This window comes from Parambassis ranga, chromosome 3, assembly GCF_900634625.1.
Source record: "Parambassis ranga chromosome 3, fParRan2.1, whole genome shotgun sequence".
Taxonomy (NCBI): domain Eukaryota; kingdom Metazoa; phylum Chordata; class Actinopteri; family Ambassidae; genus Parambassis; species Parambassis ranga.
The window spans coordinates 14,523,912-14,541,549 of NC_041024.1; the positions used below are offsets into that span (position 1 = coordinate 14,523,912).

The 17,638-nt window shown below is 39.9% G+C and overlaps 1 protein-coding gene across 1 annotated transcript in view; it reads left to right on the plus strand.

Moving 5' to 3' along the window:
- The window catches only part of mafa (MAF bZIP transcription factor a), a 60,704-nt gene extending 46,010 nt beyond the window's left edge, over nucleotides 1–14,694 (plus strand). Inside the window, exon 3 of the mRNA XM_028402545.1 lies at nucleotides 14,558–14,694. The gene's annotated coding sequence lies outside the window, so the exon portion shown is untranslated. The remainder of the gene's footprint in view (nucleotides 1–14,557) is intronic.
- The last annotated feature ends 2,944 nt before the right edge of the window (nucleotides 14,695–17,638 follow it).

Genomic DNA, 17,638 nt, shown 5'->3' on the forward strand with positions numbered 1-17,638 from the left:
GCTGCCTTTGTGGGCTTCACCAAGTTTGAGAGATGGCAAAACTGTCATGCATAATATGTGTGGTATTTTCTTAGACTCCAGCTTAAAGAAATGACTGCCATATCAGCCAGTCAGCTGTGCACTGTAGAGGATATGTAGGTGTGTGTATGCCGTGGTAATGAATGAAGGTAAATGGCAGGGTATGAAGCACTTCCTATTGTAATTTCACACTTGTCAGCTCTTGTGAGGAAACTTCACCTTTACACAAGGATAGCCGAACAGGCCCAAGCCATAGAAAACAGAGAGAATATATCCTCATGTTGCCAGATAAATTCTCTATGCAAAGAATTTCAATTGCAAATATGTCCTGTTCTCAATTCCACAAAAGAAGGTGGAATTTACACCTAAAATGCATAAACTAATAAAATAAAATAAAACAGTACTGTCATTTGCAATCATTGTATGATTATGGATATGCAAACATTTGAATATGCATGAGAAAACTCTTTTGGGACCTATAATGAGGCTGTCATTCATTACCTTGATAAATCGAGACAGGTTAAACTAAGTGAAATTATCATACTGTACATGTACACACACATATGTTGTGTCAGCTGGTTTCCAATTAAACTGTAAGGTAGAGACATGAAGCACAAATATATGATATTCATTAGACCTATGTCTGCTTGTTGGAAATCGTCATGCCCTGATGTGGACTGTGTTTCATTAATGATCCTCCTGCAGATACAAGTAAAATCCTCACATGGACTGTGGGATGAAAGGCTGCAATCACACTCACCTGCTGGGATCATGCATCTGATTTTATTCAGCTCAGTGTTATGCCATCTTTATTTTACACAAGGGTTACGATTTGCTGCATAAAGAAAACTTTAACGTTTACTTTTTTAAAGAAACACCTGTTGAGAATAAAACAAGGTTTATGTATTGTTTTATGTGTTGTATTATATGCCCAACATAAACATTTATCATCAGCATAAATTTTAGCTGCAGTCTGCTTGCTAGCATTGCTTAGTATAACCTCAAATGTACTGCCTACATAGTTGTTTTTTGAGGATGCACATGATACACCTGATTGTTGCTTTGCTCCAGCACCATCTGTAAAGCTTTGTAAATAAACAAACAAACAAAAAGCAACAGAAAAAATGTGGTCTTGGCTCTTTGACTACCTTTAAGGAAAAAAAAAAGATAAAATATGCACAAACCAGAAAACATGATCAATTGAGTCATTTGCACATGTCAAGTTCTATCTGTTTAATATGCAACATAAGTGAGGGAGCATGAAAGTGGCACTGCGAAAGTGTTTGTGTGAGAGCGCAAAAGAGACTGAGCAGGGGAAAGGAAGGGGTGAGCATAGAAGGAGGATATGAGAGCCTTCTCGGGGGACCTTAAACAAACTGACTAAAGTGGTCCTGTTTTCTGATCAGGCACAGAGAGGAGAACATTTAGCACTGCTGGAGACACTCTAAACAGCCACTGAGGAATTGGCCTGTTACTGGGAAACTTCACAGCTTCGGTACTGGGCCGTGTCCCTGACTAAGTAATACAGAAAATAGAACAGGCAACAACAAACAAATGCGCTCATGCACTATGCATCTACCCCCCCACACATACACAGGTGCATTAGGACATGCTGCGTGCACTCTAGATAGCCGTCTCGAACCAGCACAGATAAACACATAAACACACATACACAACCTAAGGTACCATATGCACTACGGTCTCTCTGAGGAAAAGCAGTAGATAATGAATGGGCCCCTCACATCTTCCAGAAAAGTGTCGCATGTGACTTGAAGGAAAATATGTTCTCACTGAGGAAAAGCAGTGACCTTATTCCTTCTCTGCGTTCACACACAGTTTGCCTGCATCACCAGGTTTAGCCAAACAAAGATGAGCTTAAATTTAGGCCCCATGATGTCAACACAAACACAGGATAGAAAGTTCATCTTTAATTAGGTGTCCCCCCTTTTCTAAAGTTCATTTCAATTAGTCCCACCTCGGCCCCACTTTCAGGTCTCAGTGATTTGTCAATGCCTCAACTTGTATGTAGTGCAGCGTGGTCACAATGAAGCATGTAAATGTGTGTGTATGTTTTTGCATGCGTGTTTCTGTTTATGCTGCGTGTGTGTGTGTGTGTGTGACCTCGACAAAAAAGGGACTCCTGTGCCCTTGACATTTCCTTCTTGTTGGTATGATGAATTGCAGGGGTTATTTACTTGTTCATAGGAGAGAATCACAGATCCCTGCTTTGTTCCCAAACAGAGACATCCATAAAAAGAACTGCTCTGGAACTTTTTTTTTTCATACCATTAAGTGTTGCTGAGAAGTCCTAAAAATAAATGACTTCTAAAACACAACAGTAACATTTTGGGTTAAAAGCTTATGCTATGGATTTCTTTCTTATGTGTACTGTACTTTTTAAACAGGATGTCTGTTGTCTTGTAATAACCAGTGTCAAGTTCTTCTGACTTCTGTAAACAATTTTAAAGTGTTAATAGAATTCCAGGTTGTTAAGCCTGTGTGTATAAATAGGAACCGCTAAATGCTGGATAACTTTTTTATACAACGTGCAGGTACATCATGATTTACTGTAGCTTGTATAGGGGCCATGGTTAGATGGACTATATGTCCTATGTAGGATCCTGTAGGTGTACTATGTCTGCTCTGTCCATTTTGTGACACCCTCACATAAGCAGATCAATCAGCTGTAATGAAACCCATCAGGTCACCTTTGAAATTTATCATTTTTTGTGTGCGTAAAACGAAACGCCCCTTGATGGTATGGAAGCTAAATTTAGATTACCTATATGCTAACATATCTCTACCCTCCTCCCCTCAATAAAAAAAGGAAAAACACTCTTATGATTTATGCTGAGATACTGAGGCCATATGCTTTTGTATTTGTGGAAGGTGACATTTGTTTGTTTCTTTAGCACTTAATAATTGCTTTGCAGCAATTTAGAATCCATATTTTACACATAAAGTTGTGAACTTTTCTTTACACACAAAATCTGAAAGTTTAAAGGAAAACCTGATGCAAAATATTACTTTGCTACTTATCAGCAAAATAAAAAGAAAGAAAGAAAAAGAAAGAAAGAAATTGAGCAATCACCTGAGTGTATGACTTATCTCCTTCACCCCATGGTGTGTTTTCCTCTCTGTGTTTCTGTCGCTTGCCGACATTTGAGGTGCTTAGCATCTCTTGTTTGCACACAATCCGTCTGTGATTATTGCCTGCTTCGGGCTTAAGGCACTGTGATGTGTCTTTTCACAAAGCAGCTTCATTTGCATAGATTTTGCCAAGAACCTCTCAAATCTTCAGGAGTGCGCTTAAAGACGAGCTAAGATGAGCAATCACAGCGACAGATCGCCGAGTTTGTTAAAGACAGGCAATATCAGTATCAGCTGACTCGCACTCAGTAAATTGCCTCTTAAAGTCAGAGAAGGCACAGAGGAAATTAGGAATTTGTTTTAATGTGGATGGGACAACATGTTTTTTTTTCTTAAAAATGGGAGGCCAAACCTGTTTAACTATAGTTCAGGTCAGAATATACTGTTCATTTTCTGCAGATGGCACACAAAAAATCCCTTATCTGAGCATTTGGAAAGAAATAAGCTTCTCTTATGTGTTTGTTGATTTGTTTATTTATTTCTTTATTTTGTTGTTGTCATTTTTTTTCTGCTGAACACAGCTGCTTGGGCCCTGCCATGCAGAAAGGCCCAATATGGCTCTGTCTGTAAATCGGAGTCCGGGGGCCACAAGACAGAAAACAGGGGAGAACCACCCGGCAAAATTTAGCGCACGATGGCTCCCAGCGGGCATCATTTGGGGACCAGAGAGGATTTTTTTTCTTCATTCTCTCTTTCCCTTTCCTGCATGGTGAGCAGGTTGGAAAGCTCAACCCTAACATTGCTGCTGACACAACCACTCAGGGACGGCTGTAACAGCTCTCTTAGCATGGCACCTGTTATTGAGCCGTCAGAGAGCGAGAGAGAGGGAGAGAGAGAGAGTATTGGGGAGGGAGAGAGAACAAGGAGGAGGTAGATGTGAAAGCGGGAAAGAGTAAAACTCAATTGTAATTTCAAGGCTGTCACAGTTGTGAGAGCCGGTAATTCTGCTGCTGTATCGGTGAGTGGACGTACTAGACTGCCTCTGCGCACTGAGACTGATCTCTTCCACTGCGCAGCCTGCCTAGATTTTCATTCATTTCAAAACAAGTAAACAAAGTGATTATAATTAGATTTGCATCAGGCTACTTTGTAAACAGAGAGCAGAGTTATGTGTCTATACTGCGATCACAGTTCTGCTACTTTTCACTGCTGTGTTTCTCTAATTTAACACATTTTCCCCCCACTGTCTCTTTTCCATTTTAATGCATCTAAAATTACTCACACAATCCAGTCTGCCTTTTATGCAATTCTTTTTCATTTGTCTTCATCCCCTGAACACAATTGGCTTTTGGATTGAAGTGATTCATGATGCTTTCATCAAACTGGTAATGATTCTAAAGACTCCCTGTTTTAAGTCTTAGCAAGATAAATGACTTAGTGTACGGTAAAAAGGAGGTAATAATATCGATGATGTACCAATTTTGGTGTTTTGTTTCTCTTTTGTAACGCATGTTCTGTTTCTTGATGCAGGAATACAGAACATATATTTTTGAGGATTTATGTTACAGGTTAGCATATCCTTTTGCAGGAAAAAAAATCTGTAAGCATGAGGAACAAAAGAAAGAAAGAAAGAAAGAAGGAAAGACAAAAAAAAAAAAAAAACACTTCCCACCGAACCAATCATCAGAGGTGCACGGCAAGTTGTTGTCCACTCAAGCAAAGCAGCTGCATTCCTCTGCAGAGCAATCAAAATGGATTAAACCAACCACCACGCTCCAGCTGCCTCCACGCAAATCAGATATGCCTGTGATGATGATAATCAATCCATAATAAAATAACACAACATAAATCTGATAGTGTTGTTCCAACAATTTTAATAACATAGATTTAAATATTGCCATGTGCACTGGAGTGATTTATGGATGAAAAAGTGCTATCAAGCTTATATACACCCTGTTTCTGGTAGCACGCCAATAATACCATTAACTGCATTGTTCAAACTCATTATGTGATGAGAAACACAATAATAATCGCAGGACTACAAACGCACAATTTCTCCCATTGAGCTAATCACTTTCGCTAGCATTATTAGTCTCTCTTCCTCTTTCTTTCATCCCCTCTCTCTCTCTCTCTCTCTCTCTCTCTCTCGCTCTCCCTCTCTTTCTCCGCAGCTCTCTTTCGTCATAAATCCTGAGGGAAGCTGCTGTATAAATCCCTAGTGCTGAATTAGTATTGTAATTTCTGGTATCCATGCATGCTTTGCCAGCACAGACCTTGGAGTTATTAATCTGGGGGGACAGGTGCCACAGAAACAATATGCTGAGCGGTTGGCCTGGATACTGGGCCGACCCCACCCGTGCCAAAGCCCTCAGTGCATTCAATTAGAATTACAAGGTATGGACTGAAGCCCAGTTTTAAGAGAACATAAAAATTCTGAAAACCAAAGGGATTTTATCTGTTTAACTATTATGAGGTTAGTTTAAAGTTTTTTAAGAGATCTGTCATATATACTGTTATCAGCTTAACATCCATCCAGTCTCAGAGCATGGAGTGTTTCCCAGCGGACCTATGCCCAATTCAAAACCACCCAAATGTATTTTGTATTGTGGGAGAAAGAAAGCCAAACAACTTCAGAAAGGTTCGAAGCCTCCATCTTCCATGCTTCATGTTAACCACTGACCCTATGAAGCTTAGCACATAAAGATAAACTAGGACTCTCGCAAAGTGTTTGAGCTGAGCTGTGTTGTGTGGTTTGCCACCATCCTGAGAGAAATACTGTTACACCGCACATATGGCCCACTGACAAACATGACAGATGAAACACTTTGTTTGCTTTTGTTTAGACACCGGCTCCTCTTCTAATACAAGCCTTTTAAGTGATCAAAAAGGCCTGGTGATATTTGATGTCTATGAGAGTGGAGGGGGGTTGGAGGCAAAGAAAGTGTCATCCAGTGATATACAGCTCCAGTCCTCTGTCACACAGCGCAGTGTCTGCTGGGAAATAATCTGACATCTTGTGCTAGACATATCCAGGCGATGAGTAGAGGAGGATGGAGGAAAAAAAAATAAAGGAGGCGGAGGGAAGAAGAGATAGAAAGCAGAGTGATGGGACAAAGAGGAGAGGGAGGAAAGGGAAGTGGGGGTGTGAGCAGGAGAGTGAAAGGAGAGAGAGGACACAATCAATTCACCAGCCCCATCTCCATCATGTCATCGCCTGTCAGCATAGATTTAAGAATAAAGCTTTTGAGAGACCTTCCAGAGCTACAGTCTGATCAATGCACTAGCAGTGTTGGCCCAGATGTCACTGACATGCATCACACAGTCCCTCAAAACACAACCGACCCTTCTGTGACCGCATTACTGGGAACTACCCACCCCTGCTGCCCCATAACCCAAGTTTGCAGTGGCACTCGTTCCACAGGCCACTGTTCTGTCATGCTCTCATCATGCTTTCCTAAGATGTTAACCCTGCATCCATAACTTAAATGTTCCAATGGGGGACAGAAAACTGGAAGCGCATATGGTTAAAACCATTAGAAAAAAAAAAAAAACTGAAAAGAGAAGATGAAGAGATAGTGACGGGGTGAATAAATGGAGTCATTAAGCATGTGTTTGTGGGAGTCTGGCTCCCATATGACAGTGTAGGGGGGCAGGATGCTTCTGCTGCCATTTCCCATAAACAGACAAACAGATTGGCTCAATTGCCTCTCTCTTCTGGGCAGCTTCTGCCTCCTGCTTTCTGGGGAACACTTAGGTCTTTCCCTTTCCTGGGTCTACTGTGTTTCAATTTATAGCATGGTTTCTTTTAATTAATCAACACCTCTGTCAAGTGTCAGACATGTATAAAAGCTGATCTTAATCGATGTAGTCCCCAAGTAGCTGTTATTAAAAATGTAAATAATTATGGGTTTGATACATGGAAATGTTTCAAAATATGTTAGTGCATATACCATGCCTTAAGTAACAAGTAAGTATACCTGTGCAGAGATGGTATTATTTCTAGTAATAAAACAGTGAAAAATCCCATTAAGACTAATTAAAAAGGAACTTCTATTGTTCAGAGTAGTATATAAAGTATATTCTTCAAGTCATTTCTGTCCTTAAATTAGCTAAAACGTAAGTAAAATTCCAGACTCACTTCCTACTGACCTTAGATTAGCCACCCACTATGACCTGGAAGCTGTTTCTTTCCCATCACTGTCTGCTGAAAACATCTGAATATGTGGACAGAATGACCCACACCTGAACATATGTTCTTATAAAGCACATGTAACAACAGATACTCAGGAGTAAAAATATTAATAAAAAAAGATTCTGGAAAATGAAAATGTTATAAAAATCATCCAGGACATAATGAAGTGTTAGAAATCATATCTGCCAGTAGAGTGGAACAAATTCTTCTCTGGCCAGTGGAAAGAGAAAACCACTGTGATTCCATCTCTGTAGCACAGAAAGGAAAATCTACCTCTGAGTTCAAACCCTCACAACAATCTTGAGAAGAAAAAAGAGACTATACAGTTACAAAGATGAAACCGAGATAAAAAAATGGACTCTTTTTCCCCTCACCGTGTTTGTGTGAGACAAGCAAACTGTTGTTTTTACTTAGCAGCCTTTACTTCCGTTTGTTCAATCCTCTCCAACCCTCGCACTCTATCTTGTCTTTTTGATTTCACTGTGGAGGGCAATCGTTATGTGAGTGATGGTGCCCATCAGTGTAGTGCATGTGTTGTAAAACTGTCAGCTACTGACAGATTGACTGACATGGTCAACCCTTCGATTACCACCACAGAGTGGGCAGGGTAGAGGGAAAAAGATACAGAGTGAAAGAATGAGAGAGAGAAAAAAAACGTAAACAGGTGCATTCAAAAAGTCATGTTCTATTTTGCTTTCTTCTGCAATCATTGATCAAATCTGGCACTAAACTTAAACCATAAAACAAACATTGTTGGTTTTAAAAGGAGTGCAAAGAAAGAAAAAAAAGCCTGATATATAGACAAGGAGTGTTCCCGTGTAATTTCCAACAGCTGTTGATTCAAAGGGAAAAACTTTATTTGGTCCAGATGGTCTCAGTCAGTGGCAGAATGAGAGAGCTGACTTCATTGGCTCCAGCCATGTGTTTTTCCTCCTGATAGAAATTAAAATGGTCGTTCGTTTGTCACCGCTCACTACACAGCTTAAAATGTAGCAATGAAACGTTCCTTGGCGATAATGCACCATAATTACTCAAACGCCTGTTCTTTATCTGCAGCAGAGGGAGGACAGAAGGAACATTTTCCTCAGATGAGATTTTAAAACCCCAAGAGCTTGCTCAACCCACAGCAAAAGACTGAGAGCACAGTCAGGAGTATTGTTCTTTTAGAGGCAGAAAAAAAAGCTGTAAGCCTGTCATCTTCTTTTTCAAAACAGAAAATCCAACTGTAATGTGACATTTTTCTTTTACAAAAACCACAGAGGACAGATTGATAGTAGCTACTATAGCTGTTGGTTGAGCCTGAGTATCTCTGCCTCCAATCAGATGTAACAGTCTGCGGCAACGTGGCGTATCAAGGTGTGATAAATGTATTTATTTTAGCAGTCTGATGGGTATTGATCTTCTCAGCAACTCCTCCACAGGTTAACATTATGGGACCTAGGAAGGGAAGAGAGTGAGCAACTCTATAACAGCACACATCTCACACCTCACAAATGAGGTGAAAAACACACTCTGTTGCGGAGGTGTAGAAAGGTTAACGGCGGCCCTTGACTGCCGGTTGAACGTAAAATCAGTCGTTTATCGGAAATAAAAGTAAGAGTCTCTCAGCAGTTGCTGTTGCAGAGATGAAAGAGCGAAGCCTGACAGAAGTTGAGTCATGGCAGTGCGAAACTGACAGAGAGCAGAAAAAATGTCCACACACCGTTTTCTATAAAGACTCCGCTTCACATCCACGAGTAGTCTGGAGAGGTATGGGCATGCAAAACTGAAGCGTGGACGTGACCTGTGGTTGCTTGACTCAAACATCCACTACAACACCACTGCCTCTTCCCTGTAGCGGTGCATTCACAGCAAGTGCTGCTCAGTGAATCATGCAGGGAGATTACTCTTAAGGTGTGACTGTGGCTGGCCTGTACTCCACTGTGGACAGAGGACATTCATAATGCTCCGTGAGAAATATCACACGCCTCTTCTTTTCAGCTCCGTTTCACTTCTGTGTTCTTGTTTTGATCTCCACCTTTGTGTGTTAAAACTGTGAGAAATGATTCATTGAGCTTTTTTTGATGCCAGCTGAAATTCAGCTGCATTGTAAGAGGGTTGAAGAGGATTTATAGTCAAACTTCTGATGACTTTTATGTGTTCATATAAATCATACTTAACTTCAAAAAGAAGACACTTTAATTTAAAAAGTGCAAAATCAAATGTAAGTGGGGGTTCATTTGCACTGAAATACAAAATCAGAATACATTTAAAAAACAAAGGCAGAAAAACAGGCATGTTTCAGCTCTTCATGCTCACTTTGAGTGCACAGATGCTGCTGATTGTGAAATGCATGTGTTGTTGCTCTCATTGTGGCTTTTCTATAAACACCAGATCTGATTGGGTAATCTGTGTCTCTAGCCTTGAATTTACCCCGAATAATTAAGAGACAACTTTTCCAGCACAAAACATGCATAAGATAAGTGATAAGAGCTGAGTACTCTTTGACTCATTAATAATATTAAAAGGGAATTTCCACACCATCATCCATAATGATAAGCAATAATAATAATACTAATAATGTCTATATCTTTTTTGATTAGTGTGTCACAATGCGCTTGACTATGAGCTGAGAAATGACTTGCAGAGAGTGCACAGTACACTTTCTCTCTGCAGTGTTACAGCGGCACGCTTGACTAACCATATGGACTATAAAACTGTGCTGCTTAACTTCAAAATAAGGATACCCTTCAAAATAAATGATTCATATGCAACTTTATTTGACTTGATTCTCTGCTGAATCATAACTACTTAAAATAAATTAAAAAAAAGTCGACACAAGGATTTCCATTTTATGCTTTTCATTTTAAAAATTTTTTTTTATAAAGCGTCTTTAACCGTGTATATGTCTGTGTAGCGTAGTTAACTGACTCAGTGAGACAAAGGATACAGAAAGGCTATCGGTAAATAAACCACAAGCATTTGCATCGCAGGAAATGTGTCAGCCATAAGGGACAGTCCCACTGCTGAAAGCATTGGAGTGTTTGTGCTATTTTATATTGACGCATATGTTAAAATTATATTAGCATTAATGTAAAAAACTGTTTGTCTCATTCTTTGTTCAGTAAATGAAGAAAATATAGCATTTCATTCGCATAGCTACATTTTCTTTTTTATTATTTTGTTTTTTTCCATTATGTTACTCGATGTTATGTTATCTGTTTCCCTCTTCCAGTAATATATTGCATTAGATTTCCAATATTCATGGTGTGTTTTTCCATCTTTCACAGATCAAGACTTCATGGGCTTTTTAGATGAAAAATTATCAATACAAGATGAAGCATCAGCAAAAAAGCAGTGACACATTGCCAACATGCTCTTGTTCCCGGTGCCAGCATCAATAATTCAGCCACTAGCTCATAACTTTATTTTCAATGCATAATTGAGGCCAACCAATGATGGCTGTTCTTTCTTTCTTCAGCCATTTATATGTCAAGCAATTTTTAAACAATAAGAGGAGCAGTCCATTAAGCTTTTAACATCTTTTTTTTTCTTGTGGACAGAGGCCTGTGGGCCAGTTTGACCCTTTGTGTTCAGTAACGTGAGAGGTGGGGTGTTTTCAGGTAGTTTCTGTCTGCAGAGTAGAAAATGTTCAAATGATAACTGTGGGAGAGTTGCAGTGAAGAGATGAAACGGTGTGGCCTCCGCATCTTTGCCACTTTATAGAGGGCACTTCCTTTATCCATTATATGACCTGTCTATGTTCTCATTTGTTTTGTAATGCTGCTTAATAAATATTGATTTACTATTTTAATTACATGTTGATCTCAAAACACATAGGTGCCAGGGTTATGGCTCTCTCAAGTCATACTGCAAATTTCCTGTTTGCAAATATTTATTGAGGATGGCATCCTGAGAGGGCTATAAAAGTGAATAGCAATCATTAAACAGAGACTAGCTGCCTACAATATCTGCACAAGTGTCAATATCAGCAACACCCATTGACCAGCTTCAAATCAATTGCTTGTACTCTTTTTTTCACAAGCAATAGTTATCAGGACTCATCAATACATAAATAATTTTTGATTTTTTTGATGATTTTGATATGTTTTTTTATTTGTTTTCATATCTTATTTCAGTTTTGTGCTTAACATTTAAAATATTATTATTTTGTAGCTGCACAAATATTCCAATTCATCCTAATTAACCATTTTTCCCATTATAGACTAAGAAACAAAGGAGAAAACTTAATTTAGCTCAAATTGACCTTTCATATTAGACAGGCTAAATTTTAACTGCGATTTGAATATATGATTCTCTCACAGTGTAAATGTAGTAGTCTCAATAAAAGCCAACCAGTCAGCAGTACCTCTTTCTAAGCTACAATCTGTTGAGGTCGAGGTGATCACTCTTAGTGATTTAACTAACTCTTAGTTGACATTTCTTTTTTTTTTTCGAGGATAAACCACCTATCTACGTTTCTGATTATTAAATCAAATTAGATAACAACCTAACTATTATGTTTAGTTCTTGTTAACTTTTTGCTATCACCATAATAAATTATTTCCTAAACGGACATGAGTGACATGCAACTACATCAGGGGGGATTTTTCAGACTTTGCAAAAAGTCCAATCATTTAAAAATAATGGTGCTTATCTCACAGGGGGACTTTGCATGGCCTAAATTACTTTTTTACATTTTACATTGTGTGTACTATCAGGTAAAAGAAAGCATTTTATGTTTTTATTTATATACATGTTTTTTATTCTTATTTATGAATAAGAATAATGGTCTTTTTGTGCACATCCTTGGAGCTTGCACACAATAGGGTTGTATTACAGCAATGAACTCTAACAGCTTGTATGCATGCCTCTTTCACTCTTGTTCCCTCCTCTACTTTTGAGTCTTTCACTTTTTATTCCAGATTTTCCATCACAAAGGAATAATGACACTGAAATGCTTTTGTCTTAGTGGGAAAAGGATTTTTTTCAGGGAAATCTGTAATTTTGTCTGAATATAATAACAAAAAGATTGGCGTAAGATAAGAGTGTGTTTGGAAAATAATCTCATGTAGTGCTTGCATGGTTTGTTCCTGAGATCAAGGTTGCTGGTTTAATTGAGCCTGTACTGGACCCAGGGCTGAGAGAGCAGGCAGAGGAGCATCGATAAACTATGAAATGGTTCCAATATGGCCGATCGATGTGGCTTTGTGAGCAGCTCCCCTGGGGCTTTGATTTTCCTCTCAAACAACAATCCAGGATCTCTGCTCTTCAAAGGCAAACTCCATCTCTGCTGTTATTGTTGTTGTTGCTTTCCCCACGTTTGAGTGATGTCACTAAGGTCGATTTCATCCATGTCCATAAAGGCTCTCCCACACTTGAATCACCCAGGAGACAGCTTCTGTTGGTCTGTGCAATGGTAACAACAACCAATAAAGGTCAATCTCCCATGGTAATGGCCAATTGGGTTTGTTCCCATTATTGGCCCTCTGAGCTGTGGTCACCAGATGGAGAGCTGGCATCGCTGACCAAACTTACACTCCAACCTTAAGGAGGCTCTGTATCCAGGAGCTGCTGTGTGATTCTATGCTGTCTCTCACTCAGCCTACCTTGGCCTGTGGATCACTCCATCATGCACAGCTCCTGTATAAGGAGAGCCGTCACAGTAGAGTCACAGGAGTGCTGCCAGCGAGGGCTAACCGTCTAACCATTTCAGCTAATTGCCTCATTAATGATTCACTGGTGTTAGGCTGCTCTAGCACTTCGCTGTGGGGAGCAAATTGTTCTGATTGGTTTGCCTCTGTCAATTATTGATGAGGCAGTGAGCTGAAGTGCTAACACCTGGCTTTGGAGGTCCAAATGGCCCGGCATTCCCATCACATACTCTGTTATCACACACCCTGGGACCACATTCTGTCTTGACAGTTGTCTTGACTGTTCTCTGAGAGTGGATATAGCATGCCCCAGGGCAATGGCTCTGATCTCAGTTGTGAGTATATTAGCTCATGGCTCGCTGCTGTGCAAAAGGTGGACAAAACACAGATGCGTGACTTGCAGCAATTTGTGCAGGAGGCAGAAACGACATCACATGGCAAGTGGCCAGTGGCAAAGCTGGATCTTGTGCATGTAATCCTTATGTGTTATGATGCAACAATAAACAGCAATGTTTGAACTCACTCATAATAATGTCAAATAACATTGTAGTCTTGGGGGTATCTTTTAGGCTCATTTTACAAAGTCTGTTTAGACACTGCCTGATTGTAACTATCAGGAGGGATTTAAATATAATGCTGAAGTATCTATAGCTACATATAAAGAGAATAATAACTAGCTGTGTGAACAGCTTAGGCAGTAAAGCACAATAAAGGTCACTGCTGGAATATTACATGATAGTACAACTGTGTCATGTGTATATGAAAAATAAACAGATCATGACAGTGACCATCTAATAAAACTTTGGACAAGCTGAGTGTATGCAATGTTCATATTTTACAAGCATGAGGGGAGCTGTAATGGTATGCAATGCAATGTCAATACTTTCTTTGTTTATGGTGATTTATAATGGGTGCAGGCGGCACCTTTACAGTACAGTCATGTAATTGGATCTCCAGTAGATACAAGCTGAATTCCACTATAGGCTCTCTGTCTAATGGCCCACCCACAAAGCACTTCTTCTGGCTACATGAATCATTCTCACTCAGTGCACTAGATGCTGGAGAAACTCACCAAACTTTGTGTAATTCAAGGCAGAAAACTAAAGAACTGTATTTTTATAGGGTTGAATAACATTGAGCAGACATGACGTAGACTCATCCACACTGTTGGTAAATTTGATCATCTATCCTTGGCCTTAATTGAAGCTGATTATAGTCACCCCCCATGCTGACGCCACTGTCACTCTGAATCTCAGCCAAGTGGGCTTGCCATGTACACTCACAGGGTGGTCATCCTGGCTTTGTTTTTACAATGCCACCAGTGACAGCGGAGCCCACTCTATTCTCCAAATACAGTGACTGTGACTCACTGTGTGTCACCATAAACCCTGGACAAGGAGACAGGGCTAAGACAAGGGTCCTGTACAGCTCACAATGTAGACTTCACAGTCTCATGGTACACTTTGTGTGTGTGCTTATATATGTGCTCGTATGCATGTAAGAATGGCACTAAAGTGTCTGAGAGGATTTTAGTGTGAGTCACACTTTAATGACTTCTCTTTTTCCCTTTCCTGTCCAACCCCTTCCCTCTCTTCTGTCCTCTCTGCCTCTATTTCTTTAACAGATAACCTAACGGCTGAGCAGAGGTGACATCAGAGCGGTTGACCAATCACCAAGACACCTACAAAGCACAACGTTCAAAATGACTTCAATGAAAACAGCCAAGACCCACAAGAATCCTTCAAAACCCATACAGTGAAAGCCTCTTACTTCTCCTGTTTCCTTCCCTGATACTTTACCTCCAGCTTTTTTCTACAAAACATGATAAAAAGGAAAAAAACAAAAACAAACTGAGACTCATAATGATGAGATGGTTGATAATGCCAGTAAAATACATTGGAAGAACTATTTTCTCTTCGATGGGAAGCTCATTGATGCATGCTCTTGTAAATAGATCCTAATAAATCCCTATTCTTATTCCTAATATAGGAAACATACCAAGTCGCTCTCACCAAATTCATAAATCTTCATTACGGATGAAAGAGTACTTTGTTTGATATTTTCCATATAAAACCAGTATTCTCCTTCTTCTTCCCCATGTAATTACGATTTCAGTTATCGTTTCTCTAGTCTTTGAAGTTATTTGGACTGTGCTTCTTATTCTTCTTATCGTCTTTATGTAACAGCCTAGTCTTCCGCTCCAATATCCACGTTAGTACATGTAAATAGAAATGAATGAAGACAACAGCATGGACCAGTCTATAGTGTATATTTACCACCCTGTTAGATCACAAATTTCACTACATGGATATTCCAAACAACCTTTTTAAAAGTTTAAAATACTTGAACTTTTTTTTCTGATAGACATAGTCCCAGGTATGTGGGAATACTCCTGTATGTATTTGAATAGATGCATAAAGGCATTAGTAATAGGTAATGTTATTATTTGACCAGCTTACAAGGATCATAAGGCAGATATTCCTTTGGTAACATCATTGAGTTACACAGACTGAAGAGGAAAAAGAGGGCAAGTCATGCGCCTGAATTAGCACTTAAGGTTGATTATTTATTGTTTTATTTTATTTTATTCATGAATTTCTGTTGCGTTCCCTAAGTGTTTCCAGCTCTCCCATGTCCACAACTCTTCCGACTGTTAGTCTAAGGGGGACACCTTTTTCTTTGCATGGTTTGAATTGGTTCTCCGATCCTGAGCCTGTACAAAAAGGACACCTCATGGACTGCAATGTAGACATGAGGATTCTGACCTCCATCTTCTCTCGACTATGAAGATAACCAAATGGACTGATAACAAGCCAAGCTAATGAACAGACAACCTCAAAGATTAGCCCATCACTGGTGAAGACAGAAAACCTTTTGCATGGACAACAGGGCAAATGCTGGTTTGTTGAACACCTCATCTCCACCTTCACAGGCATCCTCTACCTCTCAGTGTGTGTTGTGCATCAAGGAATCCATGCCTTATCAGCAACCCCCTCTACTTCCTCTCTGTCCGTTTTTCCACTGCATGTCCAGTCACATGAACAGGAATCCGTATCAAACGCAACAGATGGATGAACAAAAAAGTGCTCACTTTAAAAACTGACACACGTGTACGCATGCATTCAGATGCACAATCACACATAACGCCACATAAATATGTTACTGTATATATGTACAGTATGTCCAGTATGTATAGTCTCAGATGCTGTACTTTGCATGTTGACTTGTAGAAGGGAAATGGGCAACATTATCCATAAAAGAGGATGTTTGGGTAGTCAGCGGGTCAACTCTCTAGACCAATGAAAGCTCTTTGTCAGCTTTACATCTCCTTACTTTGATTTCAGACAATGTACAGTAACATGACAGAAACAGTTTTATGTCCCTATTGTGAAAGGTCTGTCTTCTGCCAAACAGCAGCTCTGATGTGGTTCAAACCCTTTGAAGCGACACATTCCGTCTCGTTTGATGTCAGACAGAACCTGGCCAGAGTGAGCGTGGGTAGAAGAAGGGAAAAGGGATAGCAAACTGGGGCACTCCAATTAAGTGGCAACACACAAAGTGGCATGGGGCATCCTGCCAGCAACTGTCTATTCATCCTATGTCAAAGGGATTTGCACGTCTCAATGAGTCCACGCACTGACAGAGAAGTCTGTGAGTAGAGAAAGAAAGTGAGGCTTGGCAGAAAGGGTGGAAAGAAAAAAAAAAGGCATCTTTGGTCAAAATTTAAGGTTGTGTTTGAGTCCATGTTGAAGTATTTCACCTGTCTCACCACCTATATATCACCTTCTTTCTGACCTCCTTGGAGAGTTCAGTAACTGTTTGGCCGCAAAGTGTTTTACCAACATGCAGCTCTCCGCACTGTCATGACCTCACGTCCTGTCTGAGGTTAACTGTGTTAATGAGCATGGCCCTCAGCTCGACCAGATGTTCAGCCTTGCGGTTAAATACCTGTTACCCTCTGCGATTCCTTAATGCCTGCCCACTACACCTGTACAGAAACAACTGCACCGGGTGAAAAATGATGCTGCATAGGAAAAAATCTAAACTCTGTAGACCAGGTATGATTCTGTATGGTGTAAGACAATGAAAAGTGCATACAAACAAATGTAGTTCTAACTAAATACACACCATTGCTTGTTTTGTGTGTCCCACTGTACAGCCAGTGAATCTGAGCATACATTCTTAAATACTGTCAGAGCACACTGGATCAAATGAAGGTATTTACAGTCAACATGTAAACAAACTTGAAATTAGGATTTATGCCTTAGCAGTGATTAGTTAAAGAAGATTTAAAATACAGAAAGGATGAAGATGTCACTCAAACAGGTGACATACCATACGTGGTAAAAGACACTGAGTAAGCGCTTCTTTGAGCCTGAAGGATTTCTGTTATAAGTGAAACAAAGCACCATTTCTGAACAGATGTGCCAATGTGTGACAGCTTGTTTTGCTTTTTTTCTGAATGCAGTGCTGCAGTCCTGAATGAGATAGTGTGTTTACTCCACCATGACAGTAAAGCTGTAAGTGTGCTTTCATCTGGCAATGACCCTGACCACGATCCAGAGCAATATGCAGAGTTGTGCACCATCAGATACAGAATGTGTGTAACTGCAAACAAACGCATGCAGTAGAAGCATCCCTGGTATTTTTTATGACATGCACATGACACACACACACACCACGCTAATCTAAACAGCAAGGCTGT